At 40.6% G+C, this 25436-nt stretch overlaps 1 protein-coding gene across 4 annotated transcripts in view; it reads right to left on the reverse strand.

Annotated features, from left to right (window-relative positions):
- The window catches only part of ripor3 (RIPOR family member 3), a 72749-nt gene extending 48521 nt beyond the window's left edge, over positions 1-24228 (reverse strand). For 2 of the 4 annotated variants that reach the window (XR_013818290.1, XM_079840618.1), the window contains exon 1: positions 23942-24228. The gene's annotated coding sequence lies outside the window, so the exon portion shown is untranslated. The remainder of the gene's footprint in view (positions 1-23941) is intronic. The other 2 variants (XR_013818291.1, XM_079840619.1) reach the window with 1 other exon arrangement.
- Positions 24229-25436: the final 1208 nt, after the last annotated feature.

Below are 25436 nucleotides of genomic sequence, written 5' to 3' on the forward strand. Positions count from 1 at the left end.
CTAGACGTCTATATCTCCTCTGAATAGTAGCTTAGTCAAATCTTTATTTTGTTGTTATTATTGCAGTCCAGTCTATGGATTCATCTGTCCCGTAACGTTAATACACTGCTTTGTGTAACAAGAAAAATAGTGAAATAAAAAAAAGTTTTGAGCAAATGAGAAAGTAGGTTATTGCCAAAGGATGTGGGCTAACATTTCATCCAGTATTTCTCAGCGAGGCATTGTCTCCATTTTACCTAAACCACTTTGAACTCCCTCACCTCCTTGGCTGGCTTCTGGTGAAGATTGAACATTGGCTTGATTGTTTTCTTGCATGGCATGAAGTATGGATGGCAAGACACTGGAGAAGCAGCTCTCCAATCCAAACCCTCTATGAGGTTTTGGGTTATTCAGCAGATGTACACAAGATGAATTTAGGTGGAAGGGTTTGTGGAGAGATGGTTTGTTCTGTAAACTGTCGTCAGGTCAAAAAGGGTTTAACGCTGCTTAGCCACATCCTTTGCCCATAGTTTCCTAGAAGTGTTCATGGATTTTGGTTCTATATCAAATATATAGGCTACATTTTTATATAATTTGGGCATTTCAAATTTACTAAGCCAGTATTTTGTCGGAAAACAATTCATAGTGCAACGCAAATGTGGGTAGCATTCACAGATTTGCTATACAGGTAATTATTAGCATGTGTTCTATGGTTAGTTTTCTCTTTCAGGTCAACTACTGGCATTGTAGAGCAACCGTTTGAAATGAGTCTTGCTGAGCTGCGTTCCAGACAGATCTGATTTTGGATTTTTCCCACCTCCTTCTAGAAAATAACGTCTGGAACGCCACTCAAAGTCAGACATTCGGGGTACGTCGATCAACCATGACCTCAGCGAGACGCGTCATTTGACATCACTTGGCGCGTCCTGCTTACAATGAATACGTAAAAACAAACTTTAACATTAAGTTCGTGTAATGTTACCTTTTTATGATTTTGTTATTTTTATTCTGTTTTGCCATAATTGACACAAAAACACGATATGCTCTCATTGTGTCATGGCGACATTATGTGGTCAATTGACTGATTGACTGGAACTGTTTGTGATATTCCCACGTCCAACCTCGTCTGGAACGCACAATAAGTTAGTAAAACTGTCTTTGTTTACCTGAGGTGCATCCCTATTCACATACTTAAGCACTATTCTATGCCGTATTTAGTGTAAATAGTTTTAGTAGTGTATAGTGTTAGACTAATATATCGGCCGGCTATTATATTATTATTATATTTTTACGTGTAACGGCATCGGCCGATACAAGGCTGCTGCGTTCGCTGATATTTTTTTCCCTGCATTATTTACAGACAGGCGTCTACAGGCAGCTCTCACCGTCTTCAAACTGTCTTGCTCTCCCTCCCTCGCGCATATTAATCAAAATCAATTGAGAATTGATACGATGGTAAAAGGTCGAAAGACTGAAGTTTCACGTGGAGCATTGGGAGATTTTTTCAATGTCTTCCAATTGCTGGGTTAGTCCATATTCAACCCAACTTGGGTTATTTTTAACCTAGCATTTTTTAGAGTGTAACCATTAATTGACTAGGTTGTAAATAGTTTTAAAATTAAGTATAGTACAGTCAGTGTGCACTTTATTATGCTGCTTGCTTGTTACATAGTTTTTTTTAGTTCAATAAATGTTCCTTTTTAAAATTTAAATTTTTTAATTATCATCATGATTAGGGCTGGGTTTCGATTCAAATTTCAAGAATCGATTCGATTCCGATTCTCAAGATCTTGAATCGATTATCATTATTCGATTCGATCCGATCCGATCTGATCTTCGAGATTTAGATAAGTGTTTTTTAAGAAAGCATTTTTTTCCAGCTGTTACCTGAATTACAGGACTGTAGTTATGCAACATATTGATACTATTATTATAGACATTCAACTGCAAATTAATGGAGTATTGATGGTTGCAAAGAACAATCCCCCTTCCAGAGTGTTGATACAACTGCTTTCACAAACTTGCACTGGTGTAGACGACAGAGGACAAGGAGGTATATCAGCAGCAGTAGACCAATTATTTAGACGCGAACCTGATGTATTATTAAAAATGACATTAAGAATTGACATTAAGATCGCAAAGGTAAAGGAGGCGCTAAGCGTCACCGTAAAGTTTTGCACGATAACATCCAGGGAATCACCAAACCCGCCATCCGTCGTCTGGCTCGCCGCGGCGGTGTCAAGCGTATCTACGGTCTGATCTACGAGGAGACCCGCGGAGTGTTGAAGGTGTTCCTGGAGAACGTGATCCGCGATGCCGTGACCTACACCGAGCACGCCAAGAGAAAGACCGTCACCGCCATGGATGTTGTGTACGCGCTGAAGCGGCAGGGACGCACCCTGTACGGCTTCGGAGGATAAACGCCTGAAATCAAGAGAAACCACAATCTGCCAGATCGCAGCTTTTAGCGTTTCTGGAGTTTTCAAAGATGCCATGTTCGTTGTTTTAATGTCCTTCCGCTACACTGACCTGTTTCAGGACACTTTCTCCAATCTTCCATCTGAGATTCGCCGGGACGCCGAGTTGAACAATGGCCACTCGAGTCGACGGCGAAGATTCAAAAAACACCGCGGGAAACGCGCTGGGATCCGCAACAGACTGAGAAAAAGAGCATTCAGTCCTCCTCTCCCGAGCATTTTGCTCGCAAATGTCCAATCCTTGGAGAATAAGATGGACGATCTTAGAGCCAGGATAAGTTTTCAACGGGACATGAGAGACTGCAACATCTATTGTCTGTCCGAAACATGGCTCACGCCAGCGGTCCCGGATACAGCCGTGACGCCGTCCGAGAACTTCTCTGTTTTTCGGATGGACAGAACAGCCGAGGCCGGGAAATCTAAAGGCGGTGGAGTGTGTTTCATGATAAACAAGAAATGGTGCGATCCTAGGAACATCTCCATTCTTTCGCGATCCTGCTCGCCTCACTTGGAACATTTAACTCTCATGTGCCGGCCTTTCTACCTGCCGAGGGAGTTTTCCTCGGTCATCTGCACTGCCGTTTATATTCCACCACAAGCAGACACGGGGCTGGCTTTATCTGCCCTCCATGATGTGACCAGCGGCTTCATAAACAAACACCCCGACGCTGCTTTCATCGTCGCGGGTGATTTTAACAAAGCAAACCTAAAGAAAGTATTGCCAAACTTTCACCAGCATGTCTCCTGTCCCACACGAGGAGCAAACACACTGGATCATTGCTACTCTCCGTTTAAGAACGCCTACAAAGCTCGTTCACAGCCAGCTTTTGGCAAATCGGACCATGCCGCCATTTTCCTCACACCGGAATACAAACAAAGGCTCGTTCAAGAGCCCCCGGTGAGGAGGGAAGTCAAACGCTGGTCATCCCATTCAGAGATCACGCTACAGGCAGCTCTTGATGACGTCGACTGGGACATGTTCCGCGCGAGTTCTGAAGACGTCAGCGAGTTCACAGAAGTGGCGCTCTGCTTTATTAACACACTGACAGAGCAAGCCACACAAACAATAACTATAACGTCCTTCCCTAATCAGAAACCGTGGGTGGACAGTTCAATTCGCACTGCAGTAAACTCGCGCACCACCGCTTACAATGCCGGTCTCCTAACGGGGGATATGAGGGAGTACAAAGCTTCATGTTACGCCCTCCGGCGCGCCGTTAAAGCCGCAAAACTCCGCTATAAAGACAGAGTGGAATCTCATTTCCAACTCAGCGACTCCCGGCGGATGTGGCAGGGACTGAGAACCATCTGTGCTTTTGGAACTAAATCCTCTGCAGAGGTGAGAGCTGATCCGTTGCTGGTGAACGAGTTAAACTCTTTCTACGCTCGCTTTGATGGTAATCGCGGCAGCGCGACTCCGGCGAGTGACGCGTCAGAGAGAGTCCCTCAGAGCAGCAACGGTCACGTGATCTCTGTCTCGGAGGACGAGGTTCGGAGGGCACTCAAACGTGTGGATGTCAGGAAAGCTGCTGGGCCGGATGGTATTTCAGGTCGTGTTCTGCGGTCCTGTGCTGATCAGCTCGCAGGGCTCTTTACATCCATATTTAACGAGTCCCTTGCTACATCTGTTGTCCCCACCTCCTTCAAACGATCCTCCATCATCCCTGTACCTAAGATCAGTAAACCCTCTTGCCTAAATGACTATCGTCCAGTGGCTCTCACATCTTTAGTCATGAAGGTCTTTGAGAGACTCATTAAAAACAACATTTGCTCCTCCATTCCTGACACTTTGGACCCTCTTCAGTTTGCCTATCGTCCCAATAGATCGACTGAAGATGCCATTTCTCACGTCCTTCACTCCTGCCTCACTCACATCGACAGCAAAAGTGGGAACTATGTCAGGTTGCTATTTATTGACTATAGCTCAGCCTTTAACACCATAGTTCCCATTAAGCTAACACACAAACTCCTGGATCTAGGCCTGAATTCTTCTCTCTGCCTCTGGATTGAAGATTTCCTCACTGGCAGACCCCAGGCGGTGAGAGTAGGCCAGTTCACCTCCACCTCCATCACCCTGAGTGTTGGAGCTCCACAGGGCTGTGTGCTGAGTCCCCTGCTCTACTCTCTCTACACCCATGACTGTTTGTCCACACACAGCTCCACCTCCATCATCAAGTTTGCTGATGATACTGTTGTCCTGGGTCTCATCTCCAACAACAATGAGACGGCATACTTGGACGAAGTGGAGCAACTGACATCATGGTGCCAGGACAACTGTCTCTCTCTGAATGTTAACAAGACCAAAGAACTGATTGTGGACTTCAGGAAGAGACAGCATCGGTCATACTCCCCTCTCATGATCAGCGGGACACCGGTAGAGAGAGTGAGCAGCTTCAAATACCTGGGTGTGAACATCTCCGAGGATCTGACCTGGACTACACACATCCAGACACAGGTGAAAAAAGCCAGGCAAAGACTGTACCACCTGCGCCAGCTGAGGAAATTCAGGGTTTCACCAGCCATCCTGAAAACTTTCTATCGAGGGGCGATAGAAAGTGTCCTGACTCAGTGCATCACAGCGTGGTACGGGAACAGCACCAGTCATGATTCCAAAGCCCTGCAAAGAGTGGTGCGCTTATCCGAGCGCATCTCAGGCTCAGCTCTCCCGTCTCTGCAGGACATCTACACCAAACGCTGCAGAGGTAGAGCTACTAAAATCATCAGAGACATTAATCACCCTGCAAACTCTCACTTCACCCTGCTGCCATCTGGTAAGCGCTTCCGTAGTCTGATGGCAAAGACTGAAAGACTCAGGAGGAGTTTCTTCCCCCAGGCCATCAGACTCCTGAACTCAGTCACGTGACTTCACTTCACCCCGCACACGCATAAACATCCAGTTTAAACATTAACATCCACATACTGCCATTGCACTGCACTTTACGTTCCTGTTCCTATTGTTACTGTGTAACAACATGTAATAAACCTTGCACATTATACTTCTTTATATATACATATATATATATTTTATGTTAACCACTTATTTTTAAGTCTACAGTTTATCTCACTTATCATATCCACATATTTTTTATATTTTTATTTTATCTTATTTCCTATTTTTATCTTTACTTGATTTATTTATAATTCTACTTATGTTAATACTTTTTATTCTAATTTTATTCTATTTCTATTTTAATTTCTTGTAACTGTTATTTGCACTGTCCATGGAGCGGACCTGTTTACATTTCACTGCCAGTTGTATATTGTGTATATAACTGTGTATGTGACAAATAAAACTCTTGAATCTTGAATCTTGAAACCTCGCGCGAATGCGTGAATTCAGTGACGCGGCAAATTAAAATTCACGGGGAAAATGTAGGCCTATTATTAAATCGATCCTCTGAGTTACAGATCGATCTTTAGAAATTAATATGAAAATCGATTCAGAATTGGTGAATCGATTTTTTCAACACAGCCCTAATCATGATCATTGTGTCATTTTTATGATGTAAATTGAGGGAGCAAAAACAGTATCGGCTCCAAATATCGGCTCAAGAAAATCGGCAGCCCGTATTGGTCATCGGCTAAGGCTGATGAAAAAAAATCGGTATCGGCACTAAAAAATCCATATCGGTCGATCCCTAGTAGTGTGTTAGTAGTACTGAAAAGTCCAAAACGAAAGAGTGCACTTAAAATACCCAGGTGATGCATTTTGGACACATGCTACCTGAATAACATGTGGTTTAATTTTTGTAAACATTTGAAGGTAACCTTGTTCAGAACATTAGGTATAAGCACAAACATTTCCTCTTATAGTGGATTTAAGTTGGGAATATAAACATTTTGTATAAGCTGCAAGTATAAACCATTGTTCGAGTTGAGTCGCATCAGATTCAGGTGGTTCTTTGCCTCCACGTCGTGCATTGAAATCGTTTAATGCAAAGCTAGCCGTGCCCTTTGCAACCACCCACAACATTATGACAGTGTGTTTTGCCTACATCATTAAAAAAAAAAATCTAAATCTTCAACTTAATTTTTCTCAAACACCACTAAAAACAGAAAAGATTTGAAAATGCACGCCCAAAATGCACTTCACTGACAAAAATGACTGTCCTCAAATGCTGAACAGCATGAATGCCTTCAGATCTCATGATTTATATGATTAACAGAGGAAATGCATTATGTGGTTCGAGCACTGAATGTCTTCAGCTCTGCTCTTAGAGAGTAAACTAATCCAAATGACTACCTTGGATCTCGTCAGGAAACCAGTGGCCACTTGAAAGTGCAAGAGAGTCTTCAAAGCAGACAGCGGGAATATGCCAGCAAAAGGTTCAATTAAGGATTCTTTTTATTTATTTATTTTTTGCTCTGGCTGCATTTGAGTCGAGTTTTAATAGATCCCAGAGCTTTAGGGGGCTGTACATCCTGTTTGTGTGTGCCATATGGGCTTTAGTGTGTGAGAGAGGGCAGTCAGTAAAGAAGGCCATGAACAGTGCAATTACTCTTCACTCTCTGTCTGTTCTTGTTTCTCTCTCTATCTCTCTCTCTTTCAGTATCTTTCTTCTTCTTTCCACTGTAATAGTTTAGAGAGATGTTCCTAGTGCACTTCCAAGTCGTCATTTTTTTTCAAAAGGTTACACTTGTTCTTGGGTTTTGTGGTCACATTTTACAGCCCTCAGATATTATTTTAAAGCAAAATGTATATGTATTTGATATTTTCAGAAGAAATTGTGTTGTGCTTGCCAGTGCAAAATTCTAAGCTGGTTGCCAGGGTGTTGCTATGTGTTCTGAGAAGGGATGCACCGAATCCAGATTTTTGGGGTTGGGCCGAATACTGAATCCACTGGTTAAGATTTTGCCGAAACCGAATACCGAATCCTACTCCCATGCTCTGTCCATTATCACAGTCAATGCATTAATGAAGTAAACAACGTCCACAGCAGAGTATTTTTCGTTTGATTTGATTTTAACTGTAAAAAAGAAGAGAAAAAGAATAGGCAACATTATTCCAGGATGACTGTCCTTCCTTTGCCGTACCTGAAGTTGCTGCATTTTGGCTGCTGTCTGTAGATTCCTTAATGCACAACTCATATTCTTTCGGATGTTTAATACGCAAATGTTTTAAAGGGTTAGTTCACCCAAAAATGAAAATTCTGTCATTAATTACTTACCCTCATGTCGTTCAACACCCGTAAGACCTCCGTTCATCTTCGGAACAGAAATGAAGATATTTTAGTTGAAATCTGATGGCTCTGAAAGGCCTCCATTGGCTCAATGGCACGGTTCACTCTCAAGACCCTTAAAAGCTACTAAAGACGTTGTTACAAAGTCCATCTCACTACAGTGGTTCTACAATAACTTTATGAATCGACGATAATAGTTTTTGTGCGCAAAAAAACCCTAAATAACGACTTACATAGTGATGACGATTTCAAAACACGGCCTCATGAAGCTTCGAAGCGTTATGAATCAGTGAGTCGAATCATGATACGGATCGCGTGTCAAACCGCCAAACTGCTGAAATTTGGCGATTCAAACTGCTGATTCGACTCGCTGATTCATAACGCTTCGAAGCTTCATGAGGCCGTGTTTTGAAATCGTCATCACTATGTAAGTCGTTATTTAGGGTTTTTTTGCGCACAAAAACTATTATCGTCGATTCATAAAGTTATTGTAGAACCACTGTAGTGAGATGGACTTTGTAACGACATCTTTAGTACCTTTTAAGGGTTTTGAGAGTAAACCGTGCCATTGTGCCAATGGAGGCCTTTCAGAGCCATCAGATTTCAACTAAAATATCTTCATTTGTGTCTGAAGATGAACGGAGGTCTGACGGGTGTCCAACGACAGGAGGGTAAGTAATTAATGACAGAATTTTCATTTTTGGGTGAACTAACCCTTTAACAGTGGCTATTGTTTAGGGTCCTTGCCACCACGAGACAAATCGGCATTTCAAATTGAACATGTAGCTCAACTTGAATCACCTTCTTTTGACTGAAAGTACTGCCAAACAACACGTTTTCTGTTCACAAGTTCCATTTTCACTTTCTCACAGCCTGCATTCGAGCGGTCCACTTAAGCTGCGTTTCCACCGCAGGAACTTTCCCCAGGATCTAGGGACTTTGGGCTGGTACTTGGTGTGTTTCGACCGCAGGAATCAGGGTCTAAATAAAGTTCCGGGTTGACATGTGCCGGTAAATTGTAATACAATATACCGCAATAATGAACATGCACAATATTGTTATCGTGGGCACCTCAAAATACAGTGAATAATTATTTATTATGAATTATTCCGATTTTTAGAATGCATTTTAAGAATACTTTACCCATCAGCCGTTTAAAATGAACAACACATCAAAGAGGAACGCGCACTGATGTATACAGACCGTGCATGAGCCGAGCACATGGCGGAAGGAGTGCAGGAGACTCGCTGAAGTGCACATTCACTCTTTGACAGCAGAGGGCGCTGACGGAACAGCAGAAATGCAGCCGTTTCCCCGGTAACCCTCGTAAACAAAGCGATACAGTGCTCGTCATCACATAACCTAATACTTAATACTTAAAGACTTAAGGCTATTCATTTTCAAACTTAAACATTTTATATTTTAATCTGGACTAAATTACATGCCCTAGATATTGTTTGAATATGTTCTGACTGTTGTTCAATCACACACTTTACAATAAGGCTCTATTATTTAACATTAGTTCATTCATTAACAAACTGCCAATGAAAAATACTTCTAAAGCATGTATTAATCTTAGTTAAATGTACATTTCAGCAAAATAATAACACATTATTAAAATCAAAAGTTGTAACTGTATTATTTAATGGATCTGAGCTTACACTAACTAACAATCTCTTTTTTAAACTAACATTATCAAAGAATAATAACTTCTGTAAAAATGTAGCTATTCATTCTTTGTTAATGTTAATGCATTAACTGGTGAGACATTATTGTAAAGTGTAACCTATTGTTTACCTATTCTTTTGCACTTAATCTGTTTTAAATATTTGTTTACTTTATACATTTTTGTGTATTGCTTTATTGTATTCAAATGTTTGGTTCTTTTGTTATAAGAAAGTTATTAAACCTGTTTATAGTATGAAAACACTTTTTTGCAACTTATTTCAATATCGTGATAATACTGTACACCGTGATAAAAGCTTCAGCAATTAATCGCAATATGAAAATTTGATACCGGCACATGCCTAATTCTGGGTAAATATTTCCCCCTCTGAAAGTCCCTGCTTGCGAGGTAAACACTAGTAAACACTTTTCCGTAATCAACGGCGGCATCATTACGTCGACCAGCGTAGCGCAAACCTAGGGTTCGGATCGGTGGGAAAAAATTCTAAAAATGGAAAAATTCCATCCTTTATCTTTACTCAAAGTAGTAAGAACGACACATTAGCAAGAATCTGCATTAATAGACACAGTTTGAGGTAATAGCGGCCCACAGATGATGAGCAGAAGTATTTCAGTAAGACGTGAGTTCGCCGGTTAGCCAGAAACACAATATAAAACACAAAACTACATATTTTGAACACCCAGTAGAAATATACATCAATAATTATTCATACTTACAGGTTATGATTCTGAGGAGCTGGTCTAAGTAAACTGGTACTGACCCATCTTTCACAAGCAAGTGTTTTGTGAATCCCGCGTTAAAGTCTGAGATTCGAGAAGCGGTCATCAGGAAAATGACTTGTTTGTGGGCGTGTCAAATTCGCGGGCGGACGATGTACAACATCGTTATGCAAATGTCTTTTCTAGTGACGTAGAACCATAACACAGTGAGATTCTAAACAAATGATTTGCATAGGCGGTTCAGAGCTGATTTTTTTTATTTTGGGAGACAAACTTTATTTATATGCCTCTAGCTTTAATCATTTAAATATGTCTTTGAAATTTGGGCAAAATCTTCTGGCAGCTTTAGTCGTTGTTTATGCACATGTATATCTTCAAAATAGACGACTAGTTATACATTAAAACTATGATGAAAGCTCCTGTATATGAACCTTTTGCTGATAAATACAAGTGCATTTTCGTTTACTATTGACACAAATCAATAAGTAAATCATACTCAACTACTATAGTAAACAACTTTTCCTAATTAGGCCTACTCTGTATACATTTTATGATGAATAGTATCATTATACATTATGTTTAAAATGCTTCTTGTGTCCATATATTTCATTATAAAATGGCATACTATGTACACTACCCTTCCTGAAATACAATTAATATTGTCATCATTCATTGATTTCATGTTAAAATAATATACAAATTCACTACCCTCTTTGAAATACAATAATCAGTAAAAAAAGAATCATAAAATGAATCCGGAAAAATAATCGTTAGATTAGTCGACTAATCGAAAAATAATCGTTAGATTAGTCGACAGAAAAAATAATCGTTAGTTGCAGCTCTATTAGTGGTATTAACTAGCGATTTAATTTGACTTATTCTATGCCCCATATACTAGCGTTATAAGCGAATCTGTTTTTAGAGATAAAACTCTTTACATTCGATTTTCATGAAAACGCATCCCAGAGAACGATCTACTCAGTAACCATGTGTTAATTACCCCTATGTTCATTTTTCACCGAAGTTGTCCTTTAAAGGGGCTATATGCAACTTTTTCCCCAAAATAAACGTAACAATAGCCTTTTTATTTTACCATTTATGACTCAAACATCTCCTGATGAGCATACTGACACCTTGTCCGCTCACAGTGGGTGCACCTATAAGCCTGTATCCTATTTTTCCTATTTTCTGGTGGGTCGTTTTTTCCCGCGCTGTCTGCGGATGTGACGTCACCACCGCTGCGAGAGCGAGCAGAAAATAAGAGCAGTTCTGTTTTTTGGCCACAGGTGTCAGTCGCGAGTTTAAATTTCAGAAAAACGCATATAGCCCCTTTAAGTGTAAGCAATACTGCAATAAAGACCTTCAACAATTAGTGAGGTCAACTAGATCATCTCCATTTAGTTTTTGTTTTTAGCCTTATTAATTTAGTGAAGGAAGATGTTTTAGCACATTGATAGCACTAATAGTCAAACCACCGATTTTCCCTGCTGATTTTTTTTTAAAAACCTGCCTAAGCTAGTTTGGTGCTCTCCTAACCTGGTCAAGCCAGGCTATCGACTGGTTTTAGAGGGATTTTGAGTACCTTTCAGGAAACTAAACACCAGCTTGGCCAGACTGTGAGATCACCTTAAACTTAAGCTAATTATATCAGCAGGTTTATAAGAACTTTCAAGACAATTGCATGTCACGTTTCATAATGATTGCTCTGAGCAATGTGTTATTGTCTTGTGTTTATTGGTGAAATACACACATGACTCAGAGTAACGTGTCTGAATGGTGTCAGGTAGACATCGATTTTGAAAGTGTGTAGTTTTGTACAGAGCTTTGCCAAACCTAACCTAAGGTTTTGAAGAACTTCTGAACCTTCTCAGCTCTTGATATTATGATATGCCCTCTCTGACAGTCCTCACAATTAGTAGCCCTTCGTTCTTGCGGATGGAACTACTTTTGACGGTGTGTTTTTACAAAGTGGGGCTTTCCGCTCTGGCTTGGGTCCACCTGGGTCCACCTCACTTTGAGCTCTTCCACCAGAGCGATTGTACTTCTGGCTGCATGTTTGATGTGCAAATCCCTCCTTTTTCTGCACTTCCTGCACTTCTCTCCCTTTGTTTTTCTTGTGTAAACGAATAAAGCGTTGCAGAAATGGAGTGAAAAAAGAGTGAGTTCATTGGGGATGAGAGCGTATTGGATATGTGGGTATCTCAGCAGGGTGTACCACCACTGAAGTCAATGAGTGGATGTTATGAAAACACTGTTGGTCTCGCTGCTCTCGCACATACGCTTTCTCTTTCTGTGCGTACCCATGCCACACCTTTTAACAATGTAATCTGCTCACATTCCAGTCCTTTTGTAGGGAATATAAATATATGGAAATTGCATTTCTTATCTGATCGAAGAAAAACATCTCCGCTTCCAGCTCTCCTGCTTGGCATTAATGTATGTAACCGATATGAAAACGACTCACCCCCTGATGCCATATGGCAATGTACAGACTGAAATATGCCCTTTTTCAATGTCTACACTAAAAAATCTTGGGTTATTTTTTTCTACCCAAATCCTGGGTTGAGCCCTTTGGATAATTTTTTGGGGGGGTTCTTTTTTCAGTGTTTGGGTAGTTTTTGTGTTACCCAGATCCTGGGTCAGACGTAACAACCCAGTGTTTGGGTAGTTTTTGTGTTACACAGATCCTGGGTCAGACGTAAAAACCCAGTGTTTGGGTAGTTTTTGTGTTACACAGATCCTGGGTCAGACGTAACAACCCAGTGTTTGGGTAGTTTTTGTGTTACCCAGATCCTGGGTCAGACGTAACAACCCAGTGTTTGGGTAGTTTTTGTGTTACACAGATCCTGGGTCAGACGTAACAACCCAGTGTTTGGGTAGTTTTTGTGTTACACAGATCCTGGGTCAGACGTAACAACCCAGTGTTTGGGTAGTTTTTGTGTTACACAGATCCTGGGTCAGACGTAACAACCCAGTGTTTGGGTAGTTTTTGTGTTACACAGATCCTGGGTCAAATGTAACAACCCAGTGTTTGGGTAGTTTTTGTGTTACACAGATCCTGGGTCAGACGTAACAACCCAGTGTTTGGGTAGTTTTTGTGTTACACAGATCCTGGGTCAGACGTAACAACCCAGTGTTTGGGTAGTTTTTGTGTTACCCAGATCCTGGGTCAGACGTATCAACCCAGTGTTTGGGTAGTTTTTGTGTTACCCAGATCCTGGGTCAGATGTAACAACCCAGAGTTTGGGTAGTTTTTGTGTTACACAGATCCTGGGTCAGATGTAACAACCCAGTGTTTGGGTAGTTTTTGTGTTACACAGATCCTGGGTCAGACGTAACAACCCAGTGTTTGGGTAGTTTTTGTGTTACACAGATCCTGGGTCAGATGTAACAACCCAGTGTTTGGGTAGTTTTTGTGTTACACAGATCCTGGGTCAGACGTAAAAACCCAGTGTTTGGGTAGTTTTTGTGTTACACAGATCCTGGGTCAGATGTAACAACCCAGTGTTTGGGTAGTTTTTGTGTTACACAGATCCTGGGTCAGACGTAACAACCCAGTGTTTGGGTAGTTTTTGTGTGACACAGATCCTGGGTCAGACGTAACAACCCAGTGTTTGGGTAGTTTTTGTGTTACACAGATCCTGGGTCAGACGTAACAACCCAGTGTTTGGGTAGTTTTTGTGTTACACGGATCCTGGGTCAGACGTAACAACCCCGTGTTTGGGTAGTTTTTGTGTTACACAGATCCTGGGTCAGATGTAATAACCCAGTGTTTGGGTAGTTTTTGTGTTACACAGATCCTGGGTCAGATGTAATAACCCAGTGTTTGGGTAGTTTTTGTGTTACACAGATCCTGGGTCAGATGTAACAACCCAGTGTTTGGGTAGTTTTTGTGTTACACAGATCCTGGGTCAGATGTAATAACCCAGTGTTTGGGTAGTTTTTGTGTTACACAGATCCTGGGTCAGATGTAACAACCCAGTGTTTGGGTAGTTTTTGTGTTACACAGATCCTGGGTCAGATGTAACAACCCAGTGTTTGGGTAGTTTTGTGTTGCACAGATCCTGGGTCAGATGTATCAACCCAGTGTTTGGGTAGTTTTTGTGTTACACAGATCCTGGGTCAGACGTAACAACCCCGTGTTTGGGTAGTTTTTGTGTTACCCAGATCCTGGGTCAGACGTAACAACCCCGTGTTTGGGTAGTTTTTGTGTTACCCAGATCCTGGGTCAGACGTAACAACCCAGGGGTTGAGTTATTTACAGGCTTTTTGTGACCTCTTCAGGAGAGAGCAGTGCAGCTCCGTTAAATTGCTGCATGTCTTCGGTAAAATACATGTATGTGTACATTTATTTTATCTATAAATTCGTTATTGTGCCGTATATCATATAATGTTATGCAAAGCAAGAGCAACACTCAGGGGTGCGATGTGAGTGTCGCGTCTGTATTTTCGGGATGATGCCTTGCATGAAATGTTACGATTTTATAAAAAAATATTGAATATAAATACAGAAGATACAGATTATAAATACATAGGATGTTCTGTACACTGTACACAGATTATTTATGGACAGGTTATGAAGTCGGTCACAACATATTTGGGGTCTGAAGTTAGAACCCCCCCCCCCCCCCCCCCCCGCGCGCTGAACACGACACAAGCATGAGATCCAGAGACTGCTCGATTACACTTGAATTACTTCTAAATGTTAAATTTTTCCTTTGAATATTTGTTAAACGAGCTTAAAGGGTTAGTTCACCCAAAAATGAAAATTCTGTCATTAATTACTCACCCTCATGTCGTTGGACACCCGTAAGACCTCCGTTCATATTCGGAACACAAATGAAGATATTTTAGTTGAAAGCTGATGGCTGAGAAAGGCTTCACACAGGCCTCCATTGGCATTCAGTACATTGACACTTCCAAGATCCATGAAAGGCACTTAAAACGTCGTTACAAAGTCCATCTCACCACAGTGGCTCTACAATAATCATACAATGCGACGACAATAGTTTTTGTGCGCAAAAAAAAATCTAAATAACACCTTTATCCAACTTGTTCTCGACTTCCGTGTGTGCCTCCACGACGCATGCGCGAGAATATGACGTAGCGCCGGTGTTCGTGAATCGATGAAATACACACTTAAGCCCCATTTTGAGCACTACGCCGAGACCTAAAGCACGATCAATGTAGAATCCAACAGCTTAGACACGCGCGTCTTCCTCTGCTCGTAAACAAATCGCTTCTGGGTCATATGTCCGAACGCCGGATCTGCGTCATATTCTCGCGCATGCGTCGTGGAGGCACACACGGAAGTCGAGAACAAGTTGGATAAAGGTGTTATTTTGATTTTTTTTTGCGCACAAAAACTATTGTCGTCGCATTGTATGATTATTGTAGAGCCACTGTGGTGAGATAGACTTTGTAACGACGTTTTAAGTGCCTTTCATGGATCTTGGAAGTGTCAATGTACTGAATGCCAATGGAGGCCTGTGTGAAGCCTTTCTCAGCCATCAGCTTTCAACTAAAATATCTTCATTTGTGTTCCGAATATGAACGGAGGTCTTACGGGTGTCCAACGACATGAGGGTGAGTAATTAATGACAGAATTTTCATTTTTGGGTGAACTAACCCTTTAAGCAATATGCATTAAAAATTATATAAAACATGCTATACTGTATATGATAGAAAATAAAGGAATTATCATGCAAACAGTGGTTGTGTGGAGTTTAGAGGATCTAAGTTAAATAGTAAAAAATAAACCATTATTATAGTAAAAATTAATCAACTAATAATGCTGGGTTTAATAAACAACCCTATTTTGCTGGGTAACATTAACCCAACATGTGTTCTGTCCTATTACCCAGCCCTTGGGTTAAAAACAACCCAAATTGAGTTGTTTTTAACGCAGTGTTGTTGGTTTTTTTAGAGTGTAGGATCATTCAGTCCACCCTGTAGCCTCTTAAAATTCATAAATTGTATTCTGTATTCATAAATTACATTTTATTTTGGTGAACTAACCCTTTCCACCAGTTCCGGATTGAGCTGGTGAGCCAATGATAAAGGTTTTCGACAGATAGTAACCGAGTGCCCGGGCATGTGCTATCTGAAGCGGACCAGTTGACTTTTGGAGATGTCCTCTATGTGCATGGGTGTAGATAGTGTGAGACACGATTGCATATACACACATGGTCATATATAAACAGGATGGAAGAGTGTTGTACCGTAATGAAATGGGAATCCTTGCATGTATTTCCTGAACAGGAAAGCAATTGATTTATCAAGCATTTGGTGAGTTAGAATGTTTATGGCAAGGGTTTAAATTAGATTAAACGGGTGTGTTCAATTCTCACAAGCAAAAGCGAAGACAACATCACATCTTGGGAAAGCCCCACCAACTCACACAGATGTTGAAGAATCAGTTATGACTGTTCTGAGAGCGCACGTTCTTCCAGACACAACTAATCAACTGCAGAAAGTTATATTCTTGTTCATTGTGTCTGCCAGTGCAATACTTGTTTGACACACATGCCAAATAGCAATGCCTTTGTCATAGCAATGTAAATATTCCATAATTGTTCAGTATTGTGCTCAATAGCTAATCCATGAATGCTCGTATCTCATATTATAATCCCTAAAATGGAAAGATGGAACCTGTTTTAGCCTTATTTGCATATTTAGGTTGACCAATTACAGACCTATATAATATCAGCACGGCATGTCTTCAAATCTTGGACAAGTTTCTTAATGTAACATGACAATCCTGTAACACGGCCACGTCGACTTATTTGCCTTTCCATGAAGCAACTGGTGTTTTTAATTGGAATTCTAGATTCCCAGATGCCTTCAAAGGGTGTTGTTTCATTCAAATGGAAACAAAGCCAACAAAGTGAGACAAGCGTAAGAAACAAAAGAGAAAGAAAAAGGGAGAATCAGCATTTTGAAATCTGCTCTACGGTTTTTGGGTGCAGTCTTGTAACAGGGAATTGATTTTCAGATTCCCACAAAGGGCGATCAGGGAGAGAGAGAGAGAGGTGGGGATGTCAGGAGAATGAAGGGATGAGCTAAACTGGACTGTGAAGGAGTGTAAATTGAAAGTCGTGAGGAGCCTCTCTGTGAACTCATTCTTCGAGGGCAGTGGAACCTGTCTGAGGGTTTTTTTCCACAACCGCTGGTTTGTATTAAAGCATGACAAAGAGCTCCATTAAACATCATTTGTCTTCTTGGAAGCGCTTGTAGTCTCTTTCATTGCCTTTAAAGAAGATTTGCCTTTAAAGCAGCGTTGCAGGTTAAATGCAGGTTAAGCCCTATCCTCATCAGCATCGTATTTACAGTAATGCACTTACAATTGAACCAAAATAATTGTTCAAATACACAATGTTTTGAAAGTATTGCCATTAGACATTATGTGTTAATATAAGACTTATGCTGCCTTCACATGCTTTCCTACACTCTAAAAAATGCTGGGTTAAAAATAACCCAAGTTGGGTTGAATATGGACTAACCCAGCAATTGGGTTGTTTTAACCCAGCGGTTGGGTTAAATGTTTGCTTAAAACAACCCAATTGCTGGGTTAAAACCACCCAATCGCTGGGTTAGTCCATTTTCAACCCAACTTGGGTTATTTTTAACCCAGCATTTTTTTAGAGTGTAGTTAAAAAAAATTGGACACGAACGCCCTCTCAAGTCGTATTGGGAAGTTCATGGATCATTACAATACCCGAGTTCCAGAGTTGGGCGGGCCATAAACACAACAGCTACACTTAAAATGGACTAACCCATCAATTGGGTTGTTTTAACCCAGCGATTGGGTTGTTTTAAGCAAACATTTAACCCAACCACTGGGTTAAAACAACCCAATTGCTGAGTTAGTCCATTTTCAACCCAACCCAACAGCATTTTTTTGAGTGTACGTCCAATCGCCTTGTATTGTCATTACAGTAGTGCATATTACATATATGAATAATCATTTGAAGCATATGTTTTATACACAGCTAAAATAGCCTGTATTTGACCAAAATTCCAGAATTGTCAGCAAGCTTATTTTTGAGATGCACAGGAAAACGGGTGTCAACATTTTACCTTTAGGGGTACAAAAGCTTGTCGCTGGGGCAGTAGCAGTACCTTTGAAAAAGACATCTTTGTACCTTTTTACTCTTAAAAGGTGCATATTAGTACCTTAGAGTACAAATACATACCTTAAGGTAGTACTATGAACCTTTTTGTGGTAAAAAAAAACAAAAGAGGTACACCTAAAGGTACAATTTTGACACTTTTTCTCTGTGTGTAAGCACAGTTAATGTTTATAAGGTTGTCAGTGAATGAGATGCTAAATCTCATTTTGGTTTTAATTATATTTAATAAGATTCTCCCAATAAATAGGCAAGAATAAACCTGGCGTCCTCCCTGATTCCTGTTCTTTTTGACAACAAAGCACTTGAAAGCGACTTCAGAAGTGGGAAGTAAGAAATTCCCGCACGTGAAGGCGGTGTTAATTTGTACAAATGTACATTAGTGTAAACTCAATTTCTCTTTGTTTAATTTGTTACAGACTGGGGTGTAAGTCATAATCTACAGATTTTAACATGTATCTATTGATATTTGACTTTTTTTAGTCCATAAGTTAACAATGCCCAATATTACTGCATATTTTGACGTCTGTTAAAGGCACAGTTCACCCAAAAATCATTTATTCACCCTCAAGTTGTTCCACGCCTGTATGAATTTCTTTATTCTGCTGAACACAAATGAAGATATTTTGAATAATATGGGGAACTAAACAGTTGATAGATCCCATGATAGATCCCAAAATAAGTCAATGGGGTCCACCAACTATTTTGGTTTCCGACATTCTTCAAAATATTTTGTGTTCAGCAGAACAAAGAAATTCATAAAGGTTTGGAACAATTTGAGGGTGAGTAAATGATGACAGAATTTTCAATTTTGGGTGAACTATCCCTTTAATTGTTTATTTTTAATAGGTTAATCACCTGAATACATCCCTGTTCCTCTCTCTCTCACTAGCTTAGAGATCTATTACTTGCCTTTTTTCCTAGAACACGTGCCAGCAGCTGCAAAAATAAACATCAACCCCAGACTGAGAAAAGAGCGACCAGTTTTTAGCCTGAGGCGTTTTTCTTTCAGCCAACCTGTGCAGTGAACCTCATCCCTGTCCAAACGCTGCAGATGACCGCGGATACACACAGACGTCTGTTTGGGGTTAATTTAGCGAAACAAACACAGGGCAGCAGGGGAGGTTCTGACAGCCTTGATCCAGGTGTCTTTTGATAACATGACACTGAAAGCGATAAATTATTCGTAATAACATGCTTTAAAGGGATAGTTCACCCTCAATTCTCATTAATTACTCACCCTCATGTCATTTCAAACTTTCGTTCATCTTCAGAACACAAATTAAGATCTTTTTGATGAAATCTGAGAGCTTTCTGTCCCTCCATTGACAGTCTACGCATCTACCACTTTGATGCTTCAAAAAGTTAATAAAGAGATCGTAAATCTATAATCCATATGAATTGAGCGGTTTAGTCCCAATTTTCTGAAGCGGCAAAATTGCTTTATATGATGAACAGATTAAATTTAGGCTTTTATTTACATATAAACATTGTTCAGTGTACATAAAGAGAAGCTCTACCGAACCTGCTTGACGTGTGATAACAAATCTCATTGGCTCTTGAGGAAGGACAAACGTGCTTCGTAACACAAGAATGAACCTCATTGGCTCTTGAGGAAGGACAAACATGCTTCGTAACAGAAGAATGAACCTCATTGGTTCTTGAGGAAGCTCAAACGTGCTTCGTAACACAAGAATGAACCTCATTGGCTCTTGAGGAAGGACAAATGTGCTTCGTAAAACAAGAATGAACCTCATTGGTTCTTGATAAAGCACAAACGTGCTTCGTAACACAAGAATGAACCTCATTGGTTCTTGAGGAAGGACAAACATGCTTCGTAACACAAGAATGAACCTCATTGGTTCTTGAGGAAGCTCAAACGTGCTTCGTAACACAAGAATGAACCTCATTGGTTCTTGAGGAAGGACAAACATACTTCGTAACACAAGAATGAACCTCATTGGTTCTTGCTGAAGCTCAAACGTGCTTCGTAACACAAGAATGAACCTCATTGGTTCTTGAGGAAATTCAAACGTGCTTGGTAACACAAGAATGAACCTCATTGCCTCTTGAGGAAATTCAAACGTGCTTCGTAACACAAGAATGAACCTCATTGGTTCTTGAGGAAATTCAAACGTGCTTCGTAACACAAGAATGAACGTCATTGGTTCTTGAGGAAGGACAAACATGCTTTGTAACACAAGAATGAACCTCATTGGTTCTTGAGGAAGCTCAAACGTGCTTCGTAACACAAGAATGAACCTCATTGGTTCTTGAGGAAATTCAAACGTGCTTCGTAACACAAGAATGAACCTCATTGGCTCTTGAGGAAATTCAAACGTGCTGGGTAACACAATAATGAACCTCATTGGTTCTTGATAAAGCACAAACGTGCTTCGTAACACGAGAATGAACCTCATTGGTTCTTGAGGAAGGACAAACATGCTTCGTAACACGAGAATGAACCTCATTGGTTCTTGAGGAAGGACAAACATGCTTCGTAACACGAGAATGAACCTCATTGGTTCTTGAGGAAGTTCAAACGTGCTTCGTAACACAAGAATGAACGTCATTGGTTCTTGAGGAAGGACAAACATGCTTCGTAACACAAGAATGAACCTCATTGGCTCTTGAGGAAGCACAAATGTTCTGCATAACACAAGAATGAACCTCATTGGTTCTTGAGGAAACACAAACGTGCTGCGTAAAACGAGAATGAACCTCATTGGTTCTTGAGGAAGCTCAAACGTGCTTCGTAACACAAGAATGAACCTCATTGGTTCTTGAGGAAGCTCAAACGTGCTTCGTAACACAAGAATGAACCTCATTGGCTCTTGAGGAAGCACAAACGTGCTGCGTAACAAGAATGAACCTCATTGGTTCTTGAGGAAGCACAAACGTGCTGCGTAACACAAGAATGAACCTCATTGGCTCTTGAGGAAGCTCAAACGTGCTGCCTAACACGAGAATGAACCTCATTGGTTCTTGAGGAAGCACAAACGTGTGTAACACAAGAATGATCCTCATTGGCTCTTGAGGAAGCTCAAACGTGCTGCGTAACACAAGAATGAACCTCATTGGCTCTTGAGGAAGCACAAACGTGCTGCGTAACAAGAATGAACCTCATTGGTTCTTGAGGAAGCTCTAACGTGCTGAGTAACACAAGAATGAACCTCATTGGCTCTAGAAGTAGCACAAACGTGCTGCGTAACACGAGAATGAACCTCATTGGTTCTTGAGGAAGCACAAACGTGCTGCGTAACACAAGAATGAACCTCATTGGTTCTTGCTGAAGCTCAAACATGCTTCATAACACGAGAATGAACCTCATTGGTTCTTGAGGAAGGACAAACATGCTTTGTAACATGAGAATGAACCTCATTGGTTCTTGAGGAAGCACAAACGTGCTGCGTAACACGAGAATGAACCTCATTGGTTCTTGAGGAAGCACAAACGTGCAGCGTAACACAAGAATGAACCTCATTGGTTCTTGCTGAAGCTCAAACATGCTTCGTAACACGAGAATGAACCTCATTGGTTCTTGAGGAAGGACAAACATGCTTTGTAACACGAGAATGAACCTCATTGGTTCTTGCTGAAGCTCAAACATGCTTCGTAACACGAGAATGAACCTCATTGACTCTTGAGGAAGCTCAAACGTGCTGCGTAACACAAGAATGAACCTCATTGGTTCTTGAGGAAGTTCAAACGTGCTGCGTAACACGAGAATGAACCTCATTGGTTCTTGCTGAAGCTCAAACGTGCTGCGTAACACGAGAATGAACCTCATTGGTTCTTGAGGAAGTTCAAACGTGCTTTGTAACACAAGAATGAACCTCATTGGTTCTTGCTGAAGCTCAAACGTGCTTTGTAACACGAGAATGAACCTTATTGGTTCTTGAGGAAGGACAAACGTGCTGCGTAACACAAGAATGAACCTCATTGGCTCTTGCTGAAGCTCAAACATGCTTCGTAACACAAGAATGAACCTCATTGGTTCTTGAGGAAGCTCAAATGTGCTGCGTAACACGAGAATGAACCTCATTGGTTCTTGAGGAAGTTCAAACATGCTTCGTAACACAAGAATGAACCTCATTGGTTCTTGCTGAAGCTCAAACATGCTGCTTAACACGAGAATGAACCTCATTGGTTCTTGCGGAAGCTCAAACGTGCTGCGTAACACAAGAATGAACCTCATTGGTTCTTGAGGAAGCTCAAATGTGCTGTGTCACACAAGAATGAACCTCATTGGTTCTTGCTGAAGCTCAAACATGCTGCTTAACACGAGAATGAACCTCATTGGTTCTTGAGGAATCTCAAACATGCTGCTTAACACGAGAATGAACCTCATTGGTTCTTGCTGAAGCTCAAACGTGCTGTGTAACACAAGAATGAACCTCATTGGTTCTTGAGGAAGCTCAAACGTGCTGTGTAACACAAGAATGAACCTCATTGGTTCTTGCTGAAGCTCAAACGTGCTGCTTAACACGAGAATGAACCTCATTGGTTCTTGAGGAAGCTCAAACGTGCTGTGTAACACAAGAATGAACCTCATTGGTTCTTGAGGAAGCTCAAACGTGCTGCGTAACACGAGAATGAACCTCATTGGTTCTTGAGGAAGCTCAAACGTGCTGTGTAACACAACAATGAACCTCATTGGTTCTTGCTGAAGCTCAAACGTGCTGCGTAACACAAGAATGAACCTCATTGGTTCTTAAGGAATCTCAAACGTGCTGCGTAACACGAGAATGAACCTCATTGGTTCTTGAGGAAGCTCAAACGTGCTGCGTAACACGAGAATGAACCTCATTGGTTCTTGAGGAAGCTCAAACGTGCTGCGTAACACGAGAATGAACCTCATTGGTTCTTGAGGAAGCTCAAACGTGCTGCGTAACACGAGACTGAACCTCATTGGTTCTTAAGGAATCTCAAACGTGCTGCGTAACACAAGAATGAACCTCATTGGTTCTTGAGGAAGCTCAAACGTGCTGCGTAACACAAGAATGAACCTCATTGGTTCTTGAGGAAGCTCAAACGTGCTGCGTAACACGAGAATGAACCTCATTGGTTCTTGAGGAAGCTCAAACCTGCTGCGTAACACGAGAATGAACCTCATTGGTTCTCGCACGTCAACCGAACATGCTTGAGCTTCTGTTTACTACATATGATGTGTGAGTTGATTAATTTTTATATGTGAAAAAAAAAACTAAATCTGTTCATCATATAAAGCATTCGAGTCTCTTCAGAAAATTTGGACTAAACGCTCAATTTCGGATTATTTACGATCTCTTTATGAACTTTTTGAAGCATCAGTGGTAGTTGCGTAGCTGTCAATGGAGGGACAGAAAGCTCTCAGATTTCATCAAAAATATCTTCATTTGTTTTCCAAAGATAAACTAAAGTCTTACAGGTTTGGAACGTGAGTAATTAATGACAGAATTTTCATTATTGGGTGAACTAACTCTTTAAGAAAGTAAACAAGGTCCATTTTAATTTTGTGTTCACTTTAAATGTGAAACCAAGTGTTCAGTGATTGTTGTTTTTCACTGTCTGCCATTGGTCAGGCAAACAGATAGTCCTGCCCCAAACACATGATATTGCCTGAGCATATAGTAATAAAAATGTTAGTAAATATCCAACAAATTACACGTATGAAGTTTCATGCATTCAAATGTTAGTATTACTCTGAAATAAACACTCTGAAAAACAACTGTCTGAAAAGTGAAAACAAAGCAGGAAGGCTCAAACCAGTATAAATAGTTTGTCTTACCTGGTTCAGAGCTCTTCTATTCCAGAGCCGGGTTACGTCTGACAACTAAGCAAATGCACATTTGGGCTCATCTCTGCAGCAGCGTGCATGTGTGTGTGTGTGTGTGTGTGTCTGTTGCAGCAGCAGATGTCTGTTGACTCCTGATAGCGTGTGTTTCTCCAGCAGGCAGAAATGACACCTGATTCTGAGAAGCTGTTTTGACAGGGCGAAAAGCAAAGCGACTGAATGCATCAACTGCGACTGCAGCTTTCTCCTACTTCCCTCATCCTTTACTGAGCCGGTCTCACAATGATCCCTCGTCGGCTTTAACTTTTCTCACTCTCTCTCTCCTTTTCTCCTCCCATTTTTGTTCATTTGAGTCTCACACACACACATTTCTCTCCTCTGTCACACCAGGCAGGAAACACATCAAAGCTGTAAATTCAGAATTCTTCCATATTTTCTTGGCTGCTCTAAACATTTGGCAGTGTGGATGAACTGAAAAACCTGGAACTGTTTCCGTGCAAACTGTACAAGTCCATTAAATATCCTGTGAATACGCTCATGGGACGCTTGGCCAAGACCCCCAATGACTGAATTAAACCGTACTGCTTGCCACATATTTTCATACACAGTCTTGTGTTGAAGGAGGAATGATTTATTTTAATAGGACGATGGTGTCTGAATACTGAATTTAGATTAGTTTTGTTGAGAGATTGACAGGCAAATCTATGGCTATGGAAAAAAAAGTGTGTTGGATTTGCATGATTTAATTGTGTACATCGGTCCCACATGAATCAGTTAAGTTAAACAAACATAATTCGTTCATGTAACTTCAACATCATGGACATACATTTTAAGTGACTCAATTAAGTAATTTTATATGGTTCCCTGACATGATTCAGGCATTCAGTTTCATATATTTATTCATCCACTTCAATTTCATATTCTTTAACTGAGTTATAATACTGAACTAGCTAGTTGACAAACTTTTAGCTAGTAAAAGCATACATTAGCATCTTAAGTGCTAAGCATTAAAAGCTCCTTCAGCAAAGCCGTTATGGCATTATTTGTATTAGTCCGCTAAGCAAATGCTCCACTCTTCTCCACAATGGTAACCCATTGTAATTGTTCTAATAATTCCAACATAATTGAATATTAAACACTATTAAAGGGATAATTCACCCAAAAATGAAAATTAGCCCATAATTTACTCACCCTTAAGTCATCCGAGGTGTATTTGACATTCTTCTTTCAGACTAATAAAATCTGAGTTATATTACAAAAGTCCAGGCTAATCCAAGCTTTATAATAGCAGTAAAAGCTCTGTTTTTGAAGTCCATAAAAGTGCATCTGTCCGTCAAATAACTGCTCCACGCGGCTCTGGGGTGTTAAAATAAGGCCTTCTGAAGTGAATCGATGCGTTTGTGTAAGAAAAATGTCCATATTTAAAACTTTTTAAAGTAAACTTTCGGCCAACTGCCTTCCGTGTTCAATTTATGGAAAAATTGTTGAA

This window comes from Gobio gobio (genome assembly GCF_949357685.1).
Source record: "Gobio gobio genome assembly, chromosome: 17".
NCBI classification, from domain to species: Eukaryota; Metazoa; Chordata; class Actinopteri; order Cypriniformes; family Gobionidae; genus Gobio; species Gobio gobio.